This window comes from Rhipicephalus microplus, chromosome 4 (genome assembly GCF_043290135.1).
Source record: "Rhipicephalus microplus isolate Deutch F79 chromosome 4, USDA_Rmic, whole genome shotgun sequence".
NCBI lineage: Eukaryota > Metazoa > Arthropoda > Arachnida > Ixodida > Ixodidae > Rhipicephalus > Rhipicephalus microplus.
Window position 1 is genome coordinate 42,994,983 of NC_134703.1, and position 9,972 is coordinate 43,004,954.

The following is a 9,972-nucleotide window of genomic DNA, read 5'->3' on the forward strand; positions in this document are numbered from 1 at the left end:
TTTTTCACGTATATCAGTACAAACATAGCAAGAAGATCAGCCGGCTTGCGTGATCTGATGAAAAATAGATACTGGGATGTTTACTCGCTCTTCCAACAATATTTCAGATCTTAGGCATGTGACCTGTTTTTCGTTATTGTACGTTACCATCACTATTTGGGCTTCCTTTTCTAAACATTCATATTATCGACAATTATGCAACTGCATTATGCACATTGTACAGCGCTGATGTCACCATACAAAGTCACTTGTCAGCTGGAGGCTAGTAGAAAACCTTTAGGGGATAATGTGAAATCTCTGACAAAGAACATTTAATTACGAATCACGCCATGAGTCTCACTAAACATATACAATTGAACCAATGTAATCAAAGTAAACTTTGCTTTTGCATAATTAGCCAGGCAAGCGCATCACTTTGTCACAGTGGTCGGGCCAAAGCTGGCGGCTTGTAGGTCTTGTACACGCTAAGCAGAGTACATGTCCGCACTAAGTAAGCAGGCGTCATCAGTTTTCACGACACATAGCGCGTGCAGCGGGGGCTGATAATCTTGCCGTATTTGCTTTTCGGAACAGTTTGGAAGAAAACGCAAACAGTGTCGCGCCAAACCCATTTCACTTATCGCACTGCTTGCACGTCGTAACGAAGACATTCGTGAGGCACAAAAACATTGGCTGTGTTCACCGGATCACCACCGTCGAATTGAGAGCACCCAGTGAAATGAATGACTGCGAAAACTGGGGAAGCTTGAATTATAGTTATACGATCAGTTTGTCCCTGGAGACTGCCTACAATTTGAATTAAACGGCGAGCCAAGCATTGCTCCGTGATGCGTGAACAGAAATTACCGTCATCACCAATCATCACACGCTTCCTTCATTCTCTTCCTCATCGTAGGTTTTTCTTTGCTCCAAAAACGCGCGCACCAATCTGAGCAACGTTGGATGCGGATGTGTGAGAGAATGAGCTCAGAGAGACAGAGAGATAAAGAGACATAGAGAGAAATAGATAAAAAGAAACAGAAAGAGTTTCTTTGCAGAAAATAAAAGCATCCACAAAGTGAATGCTGATGATGGAGCGAGGCTAGGTCGTATGATCCATATTGTCTACGTTGATGTCACCGACTAGTATAAAAGACTCGCAGTTGGACGGACGAACTGGCGGGTGCTCGCGTGCACGGATGAGTAGAAGGAAGGACTGATAGACGGACAGACGGACAGACGCACGCACGCGCGGAAGAACGGATGGACGAACAAGTGCATGCACGGACAGATGCACGGATAGTCGGACGGACTGATGGGGGAAGGGGGGGGGGGCGAGTACGGCCCATAATTAAATTCTACGCGCGCTATGAATGCGCTATGAACGCTCTATATACGCTATATGTAACACTGTATCGGTTTTACGGGAAGCTATGACGATGACGGCGTCAAGGGAGATTCTGCGAGCCTGACACGTATTCAAGAACGCCCCTTCACTCAACGCTTCACCTTTACTTAAGAAAGCCGATGGGAGTGCCGCTTGTAGGCACGGCAAGTCACTGCATATCAGCGATAATCTGCTGCGATTGTTGAGTGGCGCAGCGTTATTCTCAGCGGAGCAGCGGCGCAGTGCTCGACTCTTTCAAGTGAAGGATGAAAGTCGAGTCGAGTATCGTTTGTGAATACGGGGGTTAGGAGCTTCCGTCCTAATAAATATATCATGCTAAAGCGCCATTGGAATTCGCGTACCCACAGCAGAAAGTGAAAGAAGAAGGCATGAGTTGTAACCACTCGGCTAGCACAGCACGACATAAACTTGCATAGTATAGCACAGCAGGGAGGTGTGCAGTGGAAGGGAAAGAGATGAGGAGGTAGGAGCGAGTGATGCATAGCATACAAAAAATGAGAAAGAAAGAAAGATGAGAAAGATAAAAGCAGAAAGAGAAAGAGAGCGAAATGAACAGAAAGAGAGAAACCGAGGGAACTAGTAGTAATAGAAAATGCAGGGAGAGAGGGAAAAAGAAAGAAGCAAATAAAGGGAAGAAATACAAAGAAAATAGAAAGAGGAAAAAGGTATAAGAGAGTGAGAGAAATACAAACTCTAGAAAAAGAAAACTTAAGAAGGAACTTACAGGAAAAAAGATAAAAATAAAAAGAAACAAAGGAGTCTGCTTAGCTCCGCAGTTTCTTTACTCTTTCGCACCACTACAGCACGAAGCTGCTTCGACTTTTCTTGTCATTTTATTTCTGTACACTTCTTCAGACCCTTGATCAGCATTTTCGAAGACTACCGTTGTGGCTGCAACTTGTCTGAGTGAATATTTTCAGACGATTAGTTGTTCGTTTTACCCTCGCGTATTCTCGCAATGCAGATTCATGCAGTTAATTATAAATTATACTTTGTTTGCTTCCTTTGTGAAAATATGGCGAATATGCACGCGCGTATAAGCAACCATACGCCTTTCACAGGAAGGAAAGCGAAAATTGAGGCCAACTACGAGTGGCGTGCCGCCACTTTCTTTTAGCTTTTGGACGACTTCAGATGGGCTTTTCTTGTTTTCTGAATCGTGATCCGCCGAGCCGACAAAGGCCGGGGCAAAGGGCGCAGCCAAGACCGCCACAGCGGTTCAGCAACAACTCCCGCGGGGTGCTTTTCCACGTGCGCTCGGTGAGCTTCAAACACGCATTACCCTCACTGTGCACCATAACACACACAGCCGCACTTCCTCCAGCCTCCGCCGGGGGGCCCAGGCGGGTGCCGGCAATGCGTGCTTTTCACCCATCAAAGGAGCACCGCGGCGACGCAGGAGGTCACGACTTGCGCTGGGCGCGCCGCAGAGCCGCTGTTTTTCCGTATGCCTGGAGTTGCGTAGATTGGAAAACAAAGATTAAAATTACAGCCCTCTCTGAGTGCTTGACTTGCGCCTGCACACTCGCACATCATCAGATCTAGCTGGGGAAAAAATGACAATGCGCTCCCTCGCAAGAAAAAAGCAAAAAAAGACAAGGGGGGGTGCAAAAATAGCAACAAAACAAACAAGAAAGAAAACAGAGTTGAGAGCCAATTACTGGCCAGGGAAGGCGCCGAACATCATTGCTTATCGCACTTTTCACTTTCTGCATGAGGTCTACATGTTGCCAAGTAACTCAAGCTTGGGCTGTTACTCCCAGCTTCTAATGCGTGACTTTCCGAGAGTCAATTCGTAACCGTCATTTTCAAAGTATTTTTTAATTCTCTGTTGCCCCTATTTCTTAGGTGCTGCTGCCATTGCCTGTGCTACGAAAATTTCGAGCAAACATCGGAATACGTGCAAAGAGAGGTAGTCGATAATAGTCACTTATTTGCTTTCTTTTCACGCTAGTAATTCATTAGTTGTGTGTTTCATCGCTTCGCCACGTTATCTCCTAATGAGTGTTTTTCATTCTCATGTTCTTACTGCTAGAACTGGTTATGGTTACATGACAAATAAGCAATGCGCTTCAGTCATCTCATGGAAAATACTAAGTCAATACAGGTTTCTTGGCCAACTAGTTTGTGCCGCAAGCAAACAGTGATGTACTATACCCAAAATGAACTGAAACGCAAAGTTTTCAGATCAGCTGAACAAAATTTTTCAAATGAGTTAGAATGTTTTACTGCTACAGCTTCTCCTACTTCGTTGTGAGTGGCACCAATATGCGAATAAATTTTTGCTAATGGCTATCCTGCCCTTTCAAGACACTTGCAAACCACTTTCAATCCTCAAAGCGACTTCAAGCAAGCCAATCCCTAATTTTCCTCACCATAATTTTCATAAACGAGCTTTTAGGTGTGGTTGCCGTTCCTGAATAACCCTTAAAAATTACATTTTACGAAAAAGACGTGTTATGAGCTACGGGTAGTACGTGTTATTATGTCTTATCAAAACAACTCATACGACTGCGTGTGAGGTGTTAACTGAGACTCACTGATTATATTTTCTTCATATATTAGGCAAGTTTATACTAAAGATTTTCTCTTTAAAGTTATCTAGACATACATCATAACTTTACGCTTATTCGAATTATGTTTAATATTAATTCATACGGAACAAGAACATTTTCACCATTACTGTAGGTCAACGCAAGATAGTATTCATGGGGATATTCACGACGTGACGAAATGTAAAGCCATGTAGAATAAGCGTTCCATTCTGTGGTATTATTTTACAATATAAAGTTAAGGTCACTGGCAAAACCCCACGGTATGGGCGTTTTGATTCGCTAAACCGCATTTTCGTATAGCGTACTGGTGTTAGTTATAGACACGGCGAGACACGTACCCTTTAGTTGTAAATTGCATTATAATATAAATTGTGTTATCTAGCATTTCCGCAGTAACCGAATTCGAATTTAAAAAAAAAGAAATGAGATGACTCTGCAGCTTTGTCTTCAAGAGTAGATCGCGATAGCGTAATCAGGACCTGTGCGCATCACCTTCGGAATCAGCAGCCTGCTTATAATTTAGTCAACGTAGTCATCTCTTCTGCCTTCAGTGAGAAAATGTATTCAGCAAGAAAGACGGGTATCAATACAACTACTCACTGCCAAGGTTTTAGTGCGAATGCATTGCTACAGCAATACAAAAAAAAAACGCCAGACCTGCGTGGTATAGGCGCAGCACAGTCACAGCGAAAGCTAAAAGAGCGGCCTTTCAGAGCCCTTTCAAAACACTCATTGGGTAACTCCTGCAAGCAAACTAGGTTGGTACCCACTAGGGCAATAATAATAAACTTTTGAGTAGTAGGCTGGTATTCGCTCTGCTATTTTTCGTCATTCTTTTGAGAAGCGTGGTATCCGCTAAACACTTGCCAGAATTTTTGTGCCAATTGTCTATGCAGTGGCTGACGACGATGGGGAATAATGGCTGAAGTTAAATAATGCGCCACAGTTAAATTTGGGAGCAAGAACAACCTCTTGTGATGAACAAGTTGGATCATTGGACGACCAAATCGTTACGCTATTCACATTGTGCGACGGCTGGTTGTTCTTTCGCTGTTGCAAAACGCTTTATAAGTCGTATTAACGTGATTGCTTTCCCGACATCATGCCTGCCTAAGGTATGCTTGACATTAAGTCACAAACACTGGTGTAGCTTAATGGTAGAATACTGAGCTATCACCCAGCGGACCCGGGTTCGAGCCCCACCGTGCCATTGGTGCTAGGTCATGCCTGCTTAAGGCAAGTTTGACAACAAGTTATGAGCACCGGCGTAACTAAATGGTATAATATTGATCTTGCACGAGGCAGATCCGGGATCAAGCCCCACTGTGTCATTAATGCAAGGTTTTTCATTTCTGATTTCGCACGATGTGGTTAAGGACACCGGCGGCGGTGGCGGTGGGCAACAACTGCGCGTGGCCCAAAAAATGATCTCCTAACAGATTTCGCTGTAATAAACTATAAAAACAAAAAAAATCACTATCTGAAAGACAAGCTGTAAACAGTGCTCAGGAGACCAATTCAAGGAAATGTTGTGTAAGCTTCCCTCTTCCGCTTCACATGTGTCTCAGATTGGTCTCATTCGCCATTCCCTCCTCGCTATTCTCTGTTTTCGATTTTTTCATGAAGGAAGAGGCACCTTTCTTCAGAGATTTTCACAGTAGCAGCAGTTCACTCGACACAAAGCGAATAGATCGCGAGATCCCCAACAAATGACTTTCGCAGCGATGTCTCATGGGCCCCATTTTATATGCATGTTCTCGGAGAAGAAAATAAAATAGAATTGACACGGCCTCGAGAAAGCGTGACGCAATTCGTAACGCTTTCGTTATTTGTTGAGAGGGGCCGCGATTCTCTACAGTCGGAATATGTAACTCACATTTAAACCATCTATCAGGACCCATAATCTTCAGGCCATTGCCTACAGAAAAGTTAAAAGAGCACCCGACTCTTGGAGAGTGTTGGCGCTTTCTTGGTTTGCTGACATCCTTGAAGTAAGAAAATAAAACAGGAAAAATCATTTCACTGAGCTGTCCAATTCATCGAATTTCATAGATTGTCATGAGAAACGCAAAATAAATAAATAGATAAATAAATAAATAAATAAATGTGGACTCTGTTTGTGTGACAAAACAAATGAACATAATCATCTTTTTTAAATTTTCAGAACGCAAACTTATCTCCTGATAAGGCGTTGTTTCTCTTTGAACCCAATAACATTACATGAATAACATGAACTCACATTTGCAAATCTAGTCATCAGCACTTCCATGTTGAATGCACTTAACTCGAGAACCCTCAATATCGGTTCAGAATTGTTTCGACTGATCTTCCGGTGTCGGTTCTCAATTCAAAATAAGTATATATCTATGCGATATGTAAATTAGGTAGGACACGGGTCTAATGCAGTCGAGATACCAAGCTTGTTATTTCCATGACTTGGAACTGATTGGATTCCCTGAGAAGGCAAATGCACGAAGGGGAGACAGAAAGTTAGGTGGGCAAGTGAGACTAAAAAAAATGCAGCATATCCACGGAGTGAATGATGGAGAGTGGCACGGAGCATTCGTCCGTCCATTCATTCTTGCTTCCGTCCGTCCATGCGTCCGTCTGTGTGACCGTCCATGCATCCATGCGCCCGTCCGTGCGTGCGTCCCTGCGTTCGTCCATGCATCCGCCCCTGCGTCCGTTTATGCGTCCATCCATGCATCTGTCTGTGTGTACGTTCGTCCATCTATTCAACACTACATGTACCACCATCTCGCATCTTTTCATCACATATTCCCCATATAGAAGCACCCCCATCCAGCGGACATTCCAAGGACTAATCGAGAGGTGGCACACGTACACTTTCTTACGGCTTGCGCTTCGGGTCTACTTCCCAGCTTTAACCATCTCGAGTTCATGGTATATACTAGTTCACTGTATTCATGGCACTGCGGCTCAACGCTCGCTAAACCTGTCTAAAACTAAGGAGGTTACACCCAATGAGTATAACGTAGCGACCCTTTCTTGTTAGATAGTGCTCAATGTACATGCCAATGGCTGCTAATGAGGAATGAGAGACAGGAGCATTCGGCTTTTATTTATTTATTGGTACCCTCAGGGCTTACAAGAAGCATTGTAGAGGGGAGGGGCTGAAGTAAATGAAAACACTATAAGGAATACACAGAAAAAGTGGCACTAAGAGATAGAGCACAAAAGGAAACAAACTAGATAAGTTTATACATGAACTAACAAAAGAAAATAGGACGAAAAAATACACTTTGACGTCGCAATCACAGTGAATGTCAGTGCATGTTGCACAAAAAATAATCGACTGATGCCTTTTCAATACACATGTTCAAAAAAAAAAAAAAAAAAATAAAAAAAAAAATAAAATACACATGTTCAAAAAAAAAAAAAATGATACATGAAAAAGCAAATTTTATCGAGTTACACACACAAAAAGAAAACATCAGTGCAAGGCAAAAAAAAAAAAAAAAAAAAAAAAATTTGTTGAGATCAAGACCTGTACAGAGATAGGTGGTAAAGAAGTAAATTGCAGTTTCAGTGTGTTGTAAATGCATTTGTGAACGTGATGCAGCTTTATAGCGTGTTCGTTAATGCTTTCCGGAAACGGTCAGGGTCTCTGATTGCGACTAGTGACGCAGGCAGGTGATTCCATTCATAAGATGTTTTTGGCAAGAATGAATATGAGTAGGTGACTGTGCGCTGTGATGGTACGTGAACTTTGAAAGGGTGGTCGACACGTGGGGAGATATAGGATGCGGATGTGATGTATCGGGACTTCAACTCATTGTTATGATAATATATTTTATGAAAAAGGCAAAGACGGGATAACCTCCTACGAGAAGAAAGAAGGGGAATGCCAAGTGTTCGTTTCATGTCAGTGACACTGGCAGTTCGATGGTAGTTGTGAAGGATGAAACGGACCGCTCGATTTTGCACATTTTCAATTATGTTTGTCAGACTAGCATGACCAGGATCCCATATGGAGCATGCGTATTCAAGGTTAGACCTAACATAAGTAATGTACAGCTGTTGCTTTAACTTCGGGGGAGCTAAGGAAAAATTACGTTTTAAATAACCAAGCATGCGGTTAGCTTTCGATGTAATGTATTCTATGTGTCTTTTCCATGAGAGATTGTTAGTAATATGCACACCAAGATATTTATAGGATATTACTTGATCAAGTGAAGTATTATTCAGTAAATAATTAGGGCATGCTGAAATACTACGGGAAATTCTCATTGTTTTGCATTTAGACGTGTTAAGGTCCATAACCCAGAGCTTACACCATGTCGAAATGTTATTAAGATCATTCTGCAGTGTTAGGGTATCATTAGGGCCTTCAATCTTGCGATATAAAACACAATCATCGGCAAATAAACAGATGGAACTTGTGATTTGGTTAGGAAGATCATTGATGTATATTAAAAAAAGTAATGGTGCTAAAACAGAGCCCTGAGGTACGCCTGAGTCAACCGGTACTTCAGGAGAGTTTTTATCATTAATGCTGACATATTGCGTTCGGTTGGATAGAAACTCTCGAATCCAATTGAAAACCAGGGGATCAATGCTTAACTGGCTGAGTTTAAATAAGAGTAAGCGGTGACTGACGCGGTCAAAAGCCTTGGCGAAATCTAAAAATATGCAGTCTACTGTAAAACCATTGTCTAGAAATGCGTGAAGATCATTGCAAAATGTTGCTAGCTGTGTTTCGCATGAGAATGTCTTACGAAACCCATGCTGACTACTATGAAAGAACTTATTCGATTCTAAAAAATTGACCAGATGGGAGAAAATGAGGCGCACGCTGCAATTTTTTTTATTGTTCAACAACGCACAGGAAAAATCTCCCACCGGCACCACCTTGGAGGTCAAAATGTAAGACTTGTTACACGCGACGACTAGGACTACAAGGGACGAATGAGTGCCGTTATAAAGAGCTTCGGCTCTAAAAGTTCCCTGTTGTGCCCTGTTACTGGAATGGTATGAAGCCTTTGTGTTCTGTACATGGTGTAAATAAATTTTTTCTAAACAAAAGTTCGCAGGTGCGACGTAGCAATGGAAAGCACAAGACCGGGTTGATTGGTGGATCATGAGAGAGCCCTTTGCATTGCAGTGGGCGGAGCCAGGCTGATGCTGCTGCTGCTGATGATGACGATGATCATGATAATCATGATGATGATGATGCTCTTACGTGGTACAAGAACCGCGAGGGAACGCTGCCGTGATGGGATATGGATGGATGGATGGAAAAACTTTATTTCGTCAGAAAGCAACTGAGGATGATTCCGTGTTAGATGGCCATCAACCCAAGGTTGGCGGCGACCTGTGTGGCCCACTCCACGACCCTTAACTGGACGACTGGGTCTGAGCTGGTCAACACGGCCTCCCAGTGCTCAAGAGAGGGTTCACGCATAATATCCACCGGCGGCGGCACTATGCTACATTCCCAAAGTATGTGATCATATGTTGCCACAGCCTGACACCATTTGCATTGCGGCTTTATCTCCTCCGGGTACATTTTGTTCAACACGTAAGGGTTGGGAAAAGATCACGTCTGCAGTTTTCTCCAGACGCATTCCTGCGCCTTAGTCAACCGCTTGTGCGGGGGCGGATAAAACCTCCGCTCTAGTTTATAATGATTCGTTATGTCATGAAAGGACACCAGCCCATCTCTCGCGGACCTCCCCGGAACTGGCAGCTCACCTACCCGGCTGACGAAACCTCGAGCATTCAGGTGAGCCGCCTCGTTTCCAGGGTTCCCAGAGTGTGCTGGTACCCAGACAATTTCTATTTCTCTCATTTCTCGTCCCGTGGCCCTATGCAGAAATCGTGCAGCGGTCGCCGATATTCTGCCCCTCACCAGATTTCGCATGGCTGTCTTTGAATCACTGAAAATCAAATCTGACTGCGAATTAGTTATAGCTAGTGCTATTGCCGCTTCCTCTGCAGTTTCCGAGGAGCGGGTTTTGACCGATCCAGAAGCGATCAAGCGCCCCCGCCTGTCCACCACCACAATCA

At 43.5% G+C, this 9,972-nt stretch overlaps 1 long non-coding RNA gene across 1 annotated transcript in view; it reads left to right on the top strand.

The window, feature by feature from the left end:
- LOC142813891 (uncharacterized) overlaps window positions 1-9,046 on the top strand; it is a 152,863-nt gene extending 143,817 nt beyond the window's left edge. Inside the window, exon 3 of the long non-coding RNA XR_012894718.1 lies at window positions 8,990-9,046. This is a non-coding gene — a long non-coding RNA (uncharacterized LOC142813891). The remainder of the gene's footprint in view (window positions 1-8,989) is intronic.
- The last annotated feature ends 926 nt before the right edge of the window (window positions 9,047-9,972 follow it).